The following is a 15,722-nucleotide window of genomic DNA, read 5'->3' on the forward strand; positions in this document are numbered from 1 at the left end:
ATTAGCAGCCGAGTTGCATGGGAGAATGTGAAAAGTGTTCATATGTAGTAAAAACCTGAGAAATCCGTCCGTTTTCGTCATTTGTTATCGAATCAACTTGAAGCCAGATCGTCACATTGCCCGCTCTTCTCTCTGAAACGGTTGTACTTATCGTCTGCAAAGCTATGTCGCGTGCTGCGGTATGCGGAGACACTAAAAGCACCATAGTAGAACACAGATGAAGCTTCTAAGTTGATGTAATAGCCAGTAAGGAGTAGTACAATTCAAGTTTTAGGTATCGAATATTGACTTTTTAGCTGGCTTTGGTGCCTTGGACATGAGCTAGGACCTTAAGATTCAGCATGAAAGGAGGACTAGCAGCCGAGTTGCACGGGAGGATGCGAAACGTGTTCATATGTAGTAAGAACCTGAGAAATCCGTCCGTTTTCGTCATTTGTTATCGAATCGACTGAAAGCCAGATCGTCACATTGGCCGCTCTTCTCTCTGAAACGGTTGTACTTATCGTCTGCAAAGCTATGTCGCGTGCTGCGGTATGCGGAGACACTTAAATCACCATTGTAGAACCCAGATGAAGCTTCTAAGGTACAGTAATATCCAGTTAAATGTAGTACAATTCAAGACTTAGGTTCGATTATTGACTTTTTACCATTCTTTGGTGCCTTGGACATGAGCTATGTCCTTAAGATTCTGCATGAAAGGAGGATTAGCAGCCGAGTTGCATGGGAGAATGTGAAAAGTGTTCATATGTAGTAAAAACCTGAGAAATCCGTCCGTTTTCGTCATTTGTTATCGAATCAACTTGAAGCCAGATCGTCACATTGCCCGCTCTTCTCTCTGAAACGGTTGTACTTATCGTCTGCAAATCTATGTCGCGTGCTCCGGTATGCGGAGGCACTAAAATAACCATAGTGGAACACAGATGAAGCTTCTAAGTTGATGTAATAGCAAGTATGAAGTAGTACAATTCAAGTTTTAGGTATCGATTATTGACTTTTTAGCTGGCTTTGGTGCCTTGGACACGAGCTATTACCTTAAGATTCTGCATGAAAGGAGGACTAGCAGCCGAGTTGCAAGGGAGAATGTGAAAAGTGTTCATATGTAGTAAAAACGTGCGGAACCCGTTCGTTTTCGTAATTTATTATCGAATCGACTTCAAGCAGTGCGTCACATTGGCCGCTCTTCTCTCTGAAACGGTTGTACTTATCGTCTGCAAAGCTATGTCGCGTGCTGCGGTATGCGGAGACACTAAAAGCACCATAGTAGAACACAGATTAAGCTTCTAAGTTGATGTAATAGCCAGTAAGAAGTAGTACAATTCAAGTTTTAGGTATCGATTATTGACTTTTTAGCTGGCTTTGGTGCCTTGGACATGAGCTAGGACCTTAAGATTCTGCATGAAAGGAGGACTAGCAGCCGAGTTGCACGGGAGGATGTGAAAAGTGTTCATATGTAGTAAAAACCTGAGAAATCCGACCGTTTTCGTAATTTATTATCGAATCGACTTAAAGCAGTGCGTCACATTGGCCGCTCTTCTCTCTGAAACGGTTGTACTTATCGTCTGCAAAGCTATGTCGCGTGCTGCGGGATGCGGAGACACTAAAAGCACTATAGTAGAACACAGATTAAGCTTTTAAGTTGATGAAGTAGCCAGTAAGAAGTAGTACAATTCAAGTTTTAGGTATCGATTATGGACTTTTTGCTGGCTTTGGTGCCTTGGACACAGGCTAGGACCTTAAGATTCTGCATGAAAGGAGGACTAGCAGCCGAGTTGCAAGGGAGAATGTTAAAAGTGTTCATATGTAGTAAAAAACGTGAGGAATCCGTCCGTTTTCGTAATTTATTATCGAATCGACTTCAAGCAGCGCGTCACATTGGCCGCTCTTCTCTCTGAAACGGTTGTACTTATCGTCTGCAAAGCTATGTCGCGTGCTGCGGTATGCGGAGACACTTAAAGCACCATAGTAGAACACAGATGAAGCTTCTAAGTTGATGTAATAGCCAGTCAGAAATAGTACAATTCAAGTTTTAGGTATCGTTTATTGACTTTTTAGCTGGCTTTGGTGCCTTGGACCTGAGCTAGGACCTTAAGATTCTGCATGAAAGGAGGACTAGCAGCCGAGTTGATCGGGAGTATGTGAAAAGTGTTCATATGTAGTAAAAACCTGAGAAATCCGTCCGTTTTCGTCATTTGTTATCGAATCAACTTGAAGCCAGATCGTCACATTGGCCGCTCTTCTCTCTGAAACGGTTGTACTTATCGTCTGCAAAGCTGTGTCGCGTGCTGCGATATGCGGAGACACTAAAAGGACCATAGTAGAACACAGAAGAAGCTTCTAAGTTGATGTAATAGCCAGTAACGAGTAGTACAATTCAAGATTTAGGTATCGAATATTGACTTTTTAGCTGGCTTTGGTGCCTTGGACATGAGCTAGGACCTTAAGATTCTGCATGAAAGGAGGACTAGCAGCCGAGTTGCACGGGAGGATACGAAAAGTGTTCATATGTAGTAAAAACCTGAGAAATCCGTCCGTTTTCGTAATTTATTATCGAATCGACTTAAAGCAGTGCGTCACATTGGCCGCTCTTCTCTCTGAAACGGTTGTACTTATCGTCTGCAAAGCTAAGTCGCGTGCTGCGGTATGCAGAGACACTAAAAGCACCATAGTAGAACACAGATGAAGCTTCTAAGTTGATGTGATAGCCAGTGAGAAGTAGTACAACTCAAGTTTTAGGTATCGATTATTGACTTTTTAGCTAGCTTTGGTGTCTTGGACATGAGCTAGGACCTTAAGATTTCGCATGAAAGGAGGACTAGCAGCCGCGTTGCACGGGAGTATGTGAAAAGTGTTCATATGTAGTAAAAACCTGAGAAATCCGTCCATTTTCGTCATTTGTTATCGAATCGACTTAAAGCCAGATCGTCACATTGGCCGCTCTTCTCTCTGGAACGGTTGTACTTATCGTCTGCAAAGCTATGTCGCGTGCTGCGGTATGCGGAGACACTAAAAGCACCATAGTAGAACACAGATTAAGCTTCTAAGTTGATGTAATAGCCAGTAAGAAGTAGTATAATTCAAGTTTTAGGTATCGATTATTGACTTTTTGCTGGCTTTGGTGCCTTGGACATGAGGTAGGACCTTAAGATTCTGCATGAAAGGAGGGCTAGCAGCCGAGTTGCAAGGGAGAATGTTAAAAGTGTTCATATGTAGTAAAAACCTGAGAAATCCGTTCGTTTTCGTCATTTGTTATCGAATCGACTTAAAGCCAGATCGTCACATTGGACGCTCTTCTCTCTGAAACGGTTGTACTTATCGTCTGCAAAGCTATGTCGCGTGCTGCGGTATGCGGAGACACTAAAAGCACTATAGTAGAACACAGATGAAGCTTCTAGGTTGACGTAATGGCCAATAAGGAGTAGTACAATTCAAGTTTTAGGTATCGATTATTGACTATTTTGCTGGCTTTTGTGCCTTGGACATGAGCTAGGAGCTTAAGATTATGCATGAAAGGAGGACTAGCAGCCGAGTTGCACGGGAGGATGCGAAAAGTGTTCATATGTAGTAAAAACCTGAGAAATCCGTCCGTTTTCGTAATTTATTATCGAATCGACTTAAAGCAGTGCGTCACATTGGCCGCTCTTCTCTCTGAAACGGTTGTACTTATCGTCTGCAAAGCTATGTCGCGTGCTGTGGTATGCGTAGACACTAAAAGCACCATAGTAGAACACAGATTAAGCTTCTAAGTTGATGTAATAGCCAGTAAGAAGTAGTATAATTCAAGATTTAGGTATCGATTATTGACTTTTTTCTGGCTTTGGTGCCTTGGACATGAGGTAGGACCTTAAGATTCTGCATGAAAGGAGGGCTAGCAGCCGAGTTGCAAGGGAGAATGTTAAAAGTGTTCATATGTAGTAAAAAGCTGAGAAATCCGTTCGTTTTCGTCATTTGTTATCGAATCGACTTAAAGCCAGATCGTCACATTGGCCACTCTTCTCTCTGAAACGGTAGTACTTATCGTCTGCAAAGCTATGTCGCATGCTGCGGTATGCGGAGACACTTAAAGCACCATAGTAGAACACAGATGAAGCTTCTATGTTGATGTAATAGCCAGTCAGAAATAGGACAATTCAAGTTTTAGGTATCGATTATTGACTTTTTAGCTGGCTTTGGTGCCTTGGACCTGAGCTAGGACCTTAAGATTCTGCATGAAAGGAGGACTAGCAGCCGAGTTGATCGGGAGTATGTGATAAGTGTTCATAGTTAGTAAAAACCTGAGAAATCCGTCCGTTTTCGTCATTTGTTATCGAATCAACTTGAAGCCAGATCGTCACATTGGCCGCTCTTCTCTCTGAAACGGTTGTACTTATCGTCTGCAAAGCTATGTCGCGTGCTGCGATATGCGGAGACAATAAAAGCACCATAGTAGAACACAGAAGAAGCTTCCTAGTTGATGTAATAGCCAGTAAGGAGTAGTACAATTCAAGTTTTAGGTATCGAATATTGACTTTTTAGCTGGCTTTGGTGCCTTGGACATGAGCTAGGACCTTAAGATTCTGCATGAAAGGAGTACTAGCGGCCGAGTTGCACGGGAGGATACGAAAAGTGTTCATATGTAGTAAAAACCTGAGAAATCCGTCCGTTTTCGTAATTTATTATCGAATCGACTTAAAGCAGTGCGTCACATTGTCCGCTCTTCTCTCTGAAACGGTTGTACTTATCGTCTGCAAAGCTATGTCGCGTGCTGCAGTATTCAGAGACACTGAAAGCACCATAGTAGAACACAGATGAAGCTTCAGAGTTGATGTAATAGCCAGTAAGAAGTAGTACAATTCAAGATTTAGATATCGATTATTGACTTTTTAGCTGGCTTTGGTGCCTTGGACATGAGCTATGTCCTTAAGATTCTGCATGAAAGGAGGATTAGCAGCCGAGTTGCATGGGAGAATGTGAAAAGTGTTCATATGTAGTAAAAACCTGAGAAATCCGTCCGTTTTCGTCATTTGTTATCGAATCAACTTGAAGCCAGATCGTCACATTGCCCGCTCTTCTCTCTGAAACGGTTGTACTTATCGTCTGCAAAGCTATGTCGCGTGCTGCGGTATGCGGAGACACTAAAAGCACCATAGTAGAACACAGATGAAGCTTCTAAGTTGATGTAATAGCCAGAAAGGAGTAGTACAATTCAAGTTTTAGGTATCGAATATTGACTTTTAAGCTGGCTTTGGTGCCTTGGACATGAGCTAGGACCTTAAGATTCAGCATGAAAGGAGGACTAGCAGCCGAGTTGCACGGGAGGATGCGAAACGTGTTCATATGTAGTAAGAACCTGAGAAATCCGTCCGTTTTCGTCATTTGTTATCGAATCGACTTAAAGCCAGATCGTCACATTGGCCCCTCTTCTCTCTGAAACGGTTGTACTTATCGTCTGCAAAGCTATGTCGCGTGCTGCGGTATGCGGAGACACTAAAAGCACCATAGTAGAACACAGATGAAGCTTCTAAGTTGATGTGATAGCCAGTGAGAAGTAGTACAACTCAAGTTTTAGGTATCGATTATTGACTTTTTAGCTAGCTTTGGTGTCTCGGACATGAGCTAGGACCTTAAGATTTCGCATGAAAGGAGGACATGCAGCCGCGTTGCACGGGAGTATGTGAAAAGTGTTCATATGTAGTAAAAACCTGAGAAATCCGTCCATTTTCGTCATTTGTTATCGAATCGACTTAAAGCCAGATCGCCACATTGGCCGCTCTTCTCTCTGGAACGGTTGTACTTATCGTCTGCAAAGCTATATCGCGTGCTGTGGTATGCGGAGACACTAAAAGCACTATAGTAGAACACAGATTAAGCTTTTAAGTTGATGAAGTAGCCAGTCAGAAATAGTACAATTCAAGTTTTAGGTATCGTTTATTGACTTTTTAGCTGGCTTTGGTGCCTTGGACATGAGCTAGGACCTTAAGATTCTGCATGAAAGGAGGACTAGCAGCCGAGTTGCACGGGAGGATACGAAAAGTGTTCATATGTAGTAAAAACCTGAGAAATCCGTCCGTTTTCGTAATTTATTATCGAATCGACTTAAAGCAGTGCGTCACATTGGCCGCTCTTCTCTCTGAAACGGTTGTACTTATCGTCTGCAAAGCTAAGTCGCGTGCTGCAGTATTCAGAGACACTGAAAGCACCATAGTAGAACACAGATGAAGCTTCAGAGTTGATGTAATAGCCAGTAAGAAGTAGTACAATTCAAGTTTTAGATATCGATTATTGACTTTTTAGCTGGCTTTGGTGCCTTGGACATGAGCTATGTCCTTAAGATTCTGCATGAAAGGAGGACTAGCAGCCGAGTTGCATGGGAGAATGTGAAAAGTGTTCATATGTAGTAAAAACCTGAGAAATCCGTCCGTTTTCGTCATTTGTTATCGAATCAACTTGAAGCCATATCGTCACATTGCCCGCTCTTCTCTCTGAAACGGTTGTACTTATCGTCTGCAAAGCTATGTCGCGTGCTGCGGTATGCGGAGACACTAAAAGCACCATAGTAGAACACAGATGAAGCTTCTAAGTTGATGTGATAGCCAGTGAGAAGTAGTACAACTCAAGTTTTAGGTATCGATTATTGACTTTTTAGCTGGCTTTGGTGCCTTGGACATGAGCTAGGACGTTACGATTTCGCATGAAAGGAGGACTAGCAGCCGCGTTGCACGGGAGTATGTGAAAAGTGTTCATATGTAGTAATAACCTGAGAAATCCGTCCATTTTCGTCATTTGTTATCGAATCGACTTAAAGCCAGATCGTCACGTTGGCCGCTCTTCTCTCTGAAACGGTTGTAATTATCGTCTGCAAAGCTATGTCGCGTGCTGCGGTATGCGGAGACACTAAAAGCACCATAGTAGAACGCAGATTAAGCTTCTAAGTTGATGTAATAGCAAGTAAGAAGTAGTACAATTCAAGTTTTAGGTATAGATTATGTACTTTTTGCTGGCTTTGGTGCCTTGGACATGAGCTAGGACCTTAAGATTCTGCATGAAAGGAGGACTAGCAGCCGAGTTGCAAGGGAGAATGCGAAAAGTGTTCATATGTAGTAAAAACGTGAGGAATCCGTCCGTTTTCGTAATTTATTATCGAATCGACTTCAAGCAGCGCGTCACATTGGCCGCTCTTCTCTCTGAAACGGTTGTACTTATCGTCTGCAAAGCTATGTCGCGTGCTGCGGTATGCGGAGACACTAAAAACACCATAGTAGAACACAGATTAAGCTTCTAAGTTGATGTAATAGCCAGTAAGAAGTAGTACAATTCAAGTTTTAGGTATCGATTATTGACTTCTTAGCTGGCTTTGGTGCCTTGGACATGAGCTAGGACCTTAAGATTCTGCATGAAAGAAGGACTAGCAGCCGCGTTGCATGGGAGGATGTGAAAAGTGTTCATATGTAGTAAAAACCTGAGAAATCCGACCGTTTTCGTAATTTATTATCGAATCGACTTAAAGCAGTGCGTCACATTGGCCGCTCTTCTCTCTGAAACGGTTGTACTTATCGTCTGCAAAGCTATGTCGCGTGCTGCGGTATACGGAGACACTAAAAGCACTATAGTAGAACACAGATTAAGCTTTTAAGTTGATGTAATAGCCAGTAAGAAGTAGCACAATTCAAGTTTTAGGTATCGATTATTGACTTTTTAGCTGGCTGTGGTGCCTTCGACATGAGCTATGTCCTTAAGATTCTGCATGAAAGGAGGACTAGCAGTCGAGTTGAACTGGAGAATGCGAAAAGTGTTCATGTGTAGTTAAATCCTGAGAAATCCGTCCGTTTACGTAATTTATTATCGAATCGACTTAAAGCCAGATCGTCACATTGGCCGCTCTTCTCTCTGAAACGTTTGTACTTATCGTCTGCAAAGCTATGTCGCGTGCTGCGGTATGCGGAGACACTAAAATCACCATAGTGGAACACAGATGAAGCTTCTAAGTTGATGTAATAGCCAGTAAGAAGTAGTACAATTCAAGTTTTAGGTAACGATTATTGACTTTGTAGCTGGCTTTGGTGCCTTGGACATGAGCTAGGATCTTAAGATTCTGCATGAAAAGAGGACTAGCAGCCGAGTTGAACGGGAGAATGCGAAAAGTGTTCATGTGTAGTAAAAACCTGAGAAATCCGTTCGTTTTCGTAATTTATTATCGAATCGACATAAGCCAGATCGTCACATTGGCCGCTCTTCTCTCTGAAACGGTTGTACTTATCGTCTGCAAAGCTATGTCGCGCGCTGCGGTATGCGGAGACACTAAAAGCACCATAGTAGAACACAGATGAAGCTTCTAAGTTGATGTAATAGCCAGTAAGAAGTAGTACAATTTACGTTTTAGGTATCGATTTTTGACTTTTTAGCTGGCTTTGGAGCCTTGGACATGAGGTAGGACCTTAAGATTCTGCACGAAAGGAGGACTAGCAGTCGCGTTGCACGGGAGTATTGTGAAAAGTGTTCATATGTAGTAAAAACCTGCGAAATCCGTCCGTTTTCGTCATTTGTTAACGAATCAACTTGAAGCCAGATCGTCACATTGGCCGCTCTTCTCAGTGAAACGGTTGTACTTATCGTCTGCAAAGCTATGTCGCGTGATGCGGTATGCGGAGACACTAAAAGCACCATAGTAGAACACAGATGAAGCTTCTAAGTTGATGTAATAGCCAGTAAGAAGTAGTAAAATTCAAGTTTTAGGTATCGATTACTGACTATTTTGCTGGCTTTGGTGCCTTGGACATGAGCTAGGACCTTAAGATTCTGCATGAAAGGAGGACTAGCAGCCGAGTTGCACGGGTGAATGCGAAAAGTGTTCATATGTAGTAAAAACCTGAGAAACCCGTCCGTTTTCGTCATTTGTTATCGAATCGACTTAAAGCCAGATCGTCACATTGGCCGGTCTTCTCTCTGAAACGGTTGTACTTATCGTCTGCAAAGGTATGTCGAGTGCTGCGGTTGTGGAGACACTAAAAGCACCATAGTAGAACACAGATGAAGCTTCTAAGTTGATTTAATAGCAAGTAAGAAGTAGTACAATTCAAGTTTTAGGTATCGATTATTGACTTTTTAGCCGGCTTTGGTGCCTTGAACATGAGCTAGGACCTTAAGATTCTGCATGAAAGGAGGACTAGCAGCCGAGTTGCACGGGAAAATGTGAAAAGTGTTCATATGTAGTAAAAACCTGAGAAATCAGTCCGTTTTCATCATTTGTTACAGAATCGACTTAAATCCAGATCGTCACATTGGCCGCAGTTCTGTCTGAAACGGCTGTACTTATCGTCTGCAAAGCTATGTCGCGTGCTGCGGTATGCGGAGACACTAAAAGCACCATAGTAGAACATAGATGAAGCTTCTAAGTTGATGTAATAGCCAGTAAGAAGTAGTACAATTTACGTTTTAGGAATCGATTTTTGACTTTTTACCTGGCTCTGGAGACATGGACATGATGTAGGACCTTAAGATTCTGCATGAAAGGAGGACTAGCAGCCGAGTTGCAAGGGAGAATGTTAAAAGTGTTCATATGTAGTAAAATCCTGAGAAATCCGTTCGTTTTCGTCATTTGTTATCGAATCAACTTAAAACCAGATCGTCACATTGGCCGCTCTTCTCTCTGAAACGGTTGTACTTATCGTCTGCAAAGCTATGTCGCGTGCTGCGGTATGCGGAGACACTAAAAGCACCATAAATGAACACAGATGAATCTTCTAAGTTGATGTAATAGCCAGTAAGAAGTAGTACAATTCAAGTTTTAGGTATCGATTATTGAATTTTTTGCTGGCTTTGGTGCCTTGGACATGAGCTAGGACCTTAAGATTCTGCATGAAAGGAGAAATAGCAGCCGCGTTGCACGGGAGTATGTCAAAAGTGTTCATATGTAGTAAAAACCTGAGAAATCCGTCCGTTTTCTTCATTTGTTATCGAATCAACTTAAAGCCAGATCGGCACATTGGCCGCTCTTCAATCTGAAACGGTAGTACTTATCGTCTGCAAAGCTATGTCGCGTGCTGCGGTATACGGAGACACTAAAAGCACCATAGTAGAACACAGATGAAGCTTCTAAGTTGATGTAATAGCCAGTAAGAAGTAGTACAGTTCAAGTTTTAGTTATCGATTATTGACTATTTTGCTGGCTTTTGTGCCTTTGTACATGAGCTAGGAGCTTACGATTCTGCATGAAAGGAGGACTAGCAGCCGCGTTGCACGGGAGTATGTGAAAAGTGTTCATATGTAGTAAAAACCAGAGAAATTCGTCCGTTTTCGTCATTTGTTATCGAATCGACTGAAAGCCAGATCGTCACATTGGCCGCTCTTCTCTCTGAAACGGTTGTACTTATCGTCTGCAAAGCTATGTCGCGTGCTGCGGTATGCGGAGACACTTAAATCACCATTGTAGAACACAGATGAAGCTTCTAAGTTGAAGTAATATCCGATTAAATGTAGTACAATTCAAGACTTAGGTTCGATTATTGACTTTTTACCATTCTTTGGTGCCTTGGACATGAGCTAGGACCTTAAGATTCTGCATGAAAGGAGGACTAGCAGCCGAGTTGCATGGGAGAATGTGAAAAGTGTTCATATGTAGTAAAAACCTGAGAAATCCGTCCGTTTTCGTCATTTGTTATCGAATTGACTTAAACCCAGATTGACACATTGGCCCCTCTTCTTTGAAACGGTTGTACTTATCGTCTGCAAAGCTATGTCGCGTGCTGCGGTATACGGAGACACTAAAAGCACCGCAGTAGAACACAGATGAAGCTTCTAAGTTGATGTAATAGCCAGTAAGAAGTAGTACAGTTCAAGTTTTAGGTATCGATTACTGAGTATTTTGCTGGCTTTTGTGCCTTTGTACATGAGCTAGGAGCTTAAGAATCTGCATGAAAAGTGGACTAGCAGCCGCGTTGCACGGGAGTATGTGAAAAGTGTTCATATGTAGTAACAACCTGAGAAATACGTCCGTTTTCGTCATTTGTTATCGAATCGACTTAAAGCCAGATCGTCACATTGTCCGCTCTTCTCTCTGAAACGGTTGTACTTATCGTCTGCAAAGCTATGTCGCGTGATGTGGTATGCGGAGACACTAAAAGCACCATAGTAGAACACAGATGAAGCTTCTAAGTTGATGTAATAGCCAGTAAGAAGTAGTAAAATTCAAGTTTTAGGTATCGATTACTGACTATTTTGCTGGCTTTGGTGCCTTGGACATGAGCTAGGACCTTAAGATTCTGCATGAAAGGAGAACTAGCAGCCGCGTTGCACGGGAGTATGTGAAAAGTGTTCATATGTAGTAAAAACCTGAGAAATCCGTCCGTTTTCGTCATTTGTTATCGAATCGACTTAAAGCCAGATCGTCACATTGGCCGCTCTTCTCTCTGAAACGGTAGTACTTATCGTCTGCAAAGCTATGTCGCGTGCTGCGGTATGCGGTGACACTAAAAGCACCATAGTGGAACACAGATGAGGCTTCTAAGTTGATGTAATAGCAAGTAAGAAGTAGTACAGTTCAAGTTTTGGGTATCGATTATTGACTATTTTGCTGGCTTTTGTGCCTTGGACATGAGCTAGGAGCTTAAGATTCTGCATGAAAGGAGGACTAGCAGCCGCGTTGCACGGGAATATGTGAAAAGTGTTCATATGTAGTAAAACCCAGAGAAATCCGTCCGTTTTCGTCATTTGTTATCGAATCGACTGAAAGCCAGATCGTCACATTGGCCGCTCTTCTCTCTGAAACGGTTGTACTTATCGTCTGCAAAGCTATGTCGCGGGCTGCGGTATGCGGAGACACTTACATCACCATTGTAGAACCCAGATGAAGCTTCTAAGGTACAGTAATATCCAGTTAAATGTAGTACAATTCAAGACTTAGGTTCGATTATTGACTTTTTACCATTCTTTGGTGCCTTGGACATAAGCTAGGACCTTAAGATTCTGCATGAAAGGAGGACTAGCAGCCGAGTTGCATGGGAGAATGTGAAAAGTGTTCATATGTAGTAAAAACCTGAGAAATCCGTCCGTTTTCGTCATTTGTTATCGAATCGACTTAAAGCCAGATCGTCACATTGTCCGCTCTTCTCTCTGAAACGGTTGTACTTATCGTCTGCAAAGCTATGTCGCGTGCTGCGGTATGCGGAGACACTAAAAGCACCATAGTAGAACACAGATGAAGCTTCTAAGTTGATGTAATAGCCAGTAAGAAGTAGTACAATTCAAGTTTTATGTATCGATTATTGACTTTTTAGCTGGCTTTGGTGCCTTGGACATGAGCTAGGACCTTAAGATTCTGCATGAAAGGAGGACTAGCAGCCGAGTTGCACGGGAGAATGTGAAAAGTGTTCATATGTAGTAAAAATATGAGAAATCCGTCCGTTTTCGTCGTTTGTTATCGAATCGACTAAAAGCCAGATCGTCACATTGACCACTCTTCTCTCTGAAACGGTTGTACTTATCGTCTGCAAAGCTATGTCGCGTGCTGCGGTATGCGGAGACACTAATAGAACCATAGTAGAACACAGATGAAGCTTCTAAGTTGATGTAATAGCATGCAGGAAGTAGTACAAATTCAAGCTTTAGGTATCGATTATTGACTTTTTAGCTGGCTATGTTGCCTTGGATATGAGATAGGACCTTAAGATTCTGCATGAAAGGAGGACTAGCAGTCGAGTTGCACGGGAGAATGTGAAAAGTGTTCATATGTAGTAAAAACCTAAAGAAATCCGTCCGTTTTCGTCATTTGTTATCGAATCGACTTAATGCCAGATCGTCACATTGGCCCCTCTTCTCTGTAACGGTTGTACTTATCGTCTGCAAAGCTATGTCGCGTGCTGCGTTATGCGGAGACACTAAAAGCACCATAGTAGAACACAGATGAAGCTTCTAAGTTGATGTAATAACCAGTAAGAAGTAGTACAATTCAAGTTATAGGTATAGATTATTGACTTTTTAGCTGGCTTTGGTGCCTTGGACATGAGCTAGGACCTTAAGATTCTGCATGAAAGAAGGACTAGCAGCCGAGTTGCACGGGAGAATGTGACAAGTGTTCAAATGTAGTAAAAACCTGAGAAATACGTCCGTTTTCGTCATTTGTTATCGAATCGACTTAAAGCCAGATCGTCGCATTGGCCGATCTTCTCTCTGAAACGGTAGTACTTATCGTCTGCAAAGCTATGTCGCGTGCTGCGGTATGCGGAGACACTAAAAGCACCATAGTAGAACATAGATGAAGCTTCTAAGTTGATGTAATAGCCAGTAAGAAGTAGTACAATTTACGTTTTAGGTATCGATTTTTGACTTTTTACCTGGCTTTGGTGCCTTGGACATGAGCTAGGACCTTAAGATTCTGCATGAAAGGAGGACTAACAGCCGAGTTTCATGGGAGAATGCGAAAAGTGTTCATATGTAGTAAAAACCTGAGAAATCCGTACGTTTTCGTCATTTGTTATCGAATCGACTTAAAGTAAGATCGTCACATTGGCCGCTCTTCTCTCTGAAACGGTTGTACTTATCGTCTGCAAAGCTATGTCGCGTGCTGCGGTATGCGGAGACACTAAAAGCACCATAGTAGAACACAGATGAAGCTTCTAAGTTGATGTAATAGCCAGTAAGAAGTAGTACAATTCAAGTTTTAGGTATCGATTATTGACTATTTAGCTGGCTTTGGTGCTTTTGACATGAGCTAGGAGCTTAAGATTCTGCATGAAAGGTTGACTAGCAGCCGCGTTGCACGGGAGTATGTAAAAAGTACTCATATGTAGTAAAAACCAGAGAAATCCGTCCGTTTTCGTCATTTGTTATCGAATCGACTGAAAGCCAGATCGTCACATTGGCCGCTCTTCTCTCTGAAACGGTTGTACTTATCGCCTGCAAAGCTATGTCGCGTGCTGCGGTATGCGGAGACACTAAAATAACCATTGTATAACACAGATGAAGCTTCTAAGTTGAAGTAATATCCAGTTAAATGTAGTACAATTCAAGACTTAGGTTCGATTATTGACTTCTTACCATTCTTTGGTGCCTTGGACATGAGGTAGGACCTTAAGATTCTGCATGAAAGGAGGACTAGCAGCCGAGTTGCATGGGAGAATGTGAAAAGTTTTCGTATGTAGTAAAAACCTGAGAAATCCGTCCGTTTTCGTCATTTGTTATCGAATCGACTTAAACCCAGATTGTCACATTGGCCCCTCTTCCCTGAAACGGTTGTACTTATCGTCTGCAAAGCTATGTCGCGTGCTGCGGTATACGGAGACACTAAAAGCACCATAGTAGAAAACAGATGAAGCTTCTAAGTTGATGTAATAGCCAGTAAGAAGTAGTACAGTTCAAGTTTTAGGTATCGATTATTGACTTTTTAGCTGGCTTTGGTGCCTTTGTACATGAGCTAGGAGCTTAAGAATCTGCATGAAAGGAGGACTAGCAGCCGCGTTGCACGGGAGTATGTGAAAAGTGTTCATATGTAGTAACAACCTGAGAAATCCGTCCGTTTTCGTCATTTGTTATCGAATCGACTTAAAGCCAGATCGTCACATTGGCCGCTCTTCTCTCTGAAACGGTTGTACTTATCGTCTGCAAAGCTATGTCGCGTGCTGCGGTATGCGGAGACACTAAAAGCACCATAGTACAACACAGATGAAGCTTCTAAGATGATGTAATAGCCAGTAAGAATTAGTACAATACCAGTTTTAGGTATCGATTATTGACTTTTTAGCTGGCTTTGGTGCCTTGGACATGAGCTAGGAGCTTAAGATTCTGCATGAAAGGAGGACTAGCAGCCGCGTTGCACGGGAGTATGTGAAAAGTGTTCATATGTAGTAAAAACCTGAGAAATCCGTCCGTTTTCGTCATTTGTTATCGAATCGACTGAAAGCCAGATCGTCACATTGGCCGCTCTTCTCTCTGAACGGTTGTACTTATCGTCTGCAAAGCTATGTCGCGTGCTGCGGTATGCCGAGACACTAAAAGCACCATAGTAGAACACAGATGAAGCTTCTAAGTTGATGTAATAGCCAGTAAGAAGTAGTACAATTCAAGTTTTATGTATCGATTATTGACTTTTTAGCTGGCTTTGGTGCCTTGGACATGAGCTAGGACCTTAAGATTCTGCATCAAAGGAGGACTAGCAGCCGAGTTGCACGGGAGAATGTGAAAAGTGTTCATATGTAGTAAAAATATGAGAAATCCGTCCGTTGTCGTCGTTTGTTATCGAATCGACTAAAAGCCAGATCGTCACATTGACCACTCTTCTCTCTGAAACGGTTGTACTTATCGTCTGCAAAGCTATGTCGCGTGCTGCGGTATGCGGAGACACTAATAGCACCATAGTAGAACACAGATGAAGCTTCTAAGTTGATGTAATAGCATGCAGGAAGTAGTACAATTCAAGCTTTAGGTATCGATTATTGATTTTTAGCTGGCTATGGTGCCTTGGATATGAGATAGGACCTTAAGATTCTGCATGAAAGGAGGACTAGCAGTCGAGTTGCACGGGAGAATGTGACAAGTGTTCAAATGTAGTAAAAACCTGAGAAATACGTCCGTTTTCGTCATTTGTTATCGAATCGACTTAAAGCCAGATCGTCACATTGGCCGATCTTCTCTCTGAAACGGTAGTACTTATCGTCTGCAAAGCTATGTCGCGTGCTGCGGTATGCGGAGACACTAAAAGCACCATAGTAGAACATAGATGAAGCTTCTAAGTTGATGTAATAGCCAGTAAGAAG

This window comes from Schistocerca gregaria, chromosome 9 (assembly GCF_023897955.1).
Source record: "Schistocerca gregaria isolate iqSchGreg1 chromosome 9, iqSchGreg1.2, whole genome shotgun sequence".
NCBI lineage: Eukaryota > Metazoa > Arthropoda > Insecta > Orthoptera > Acrididae > Schistocerca > Schistocerca gregaria.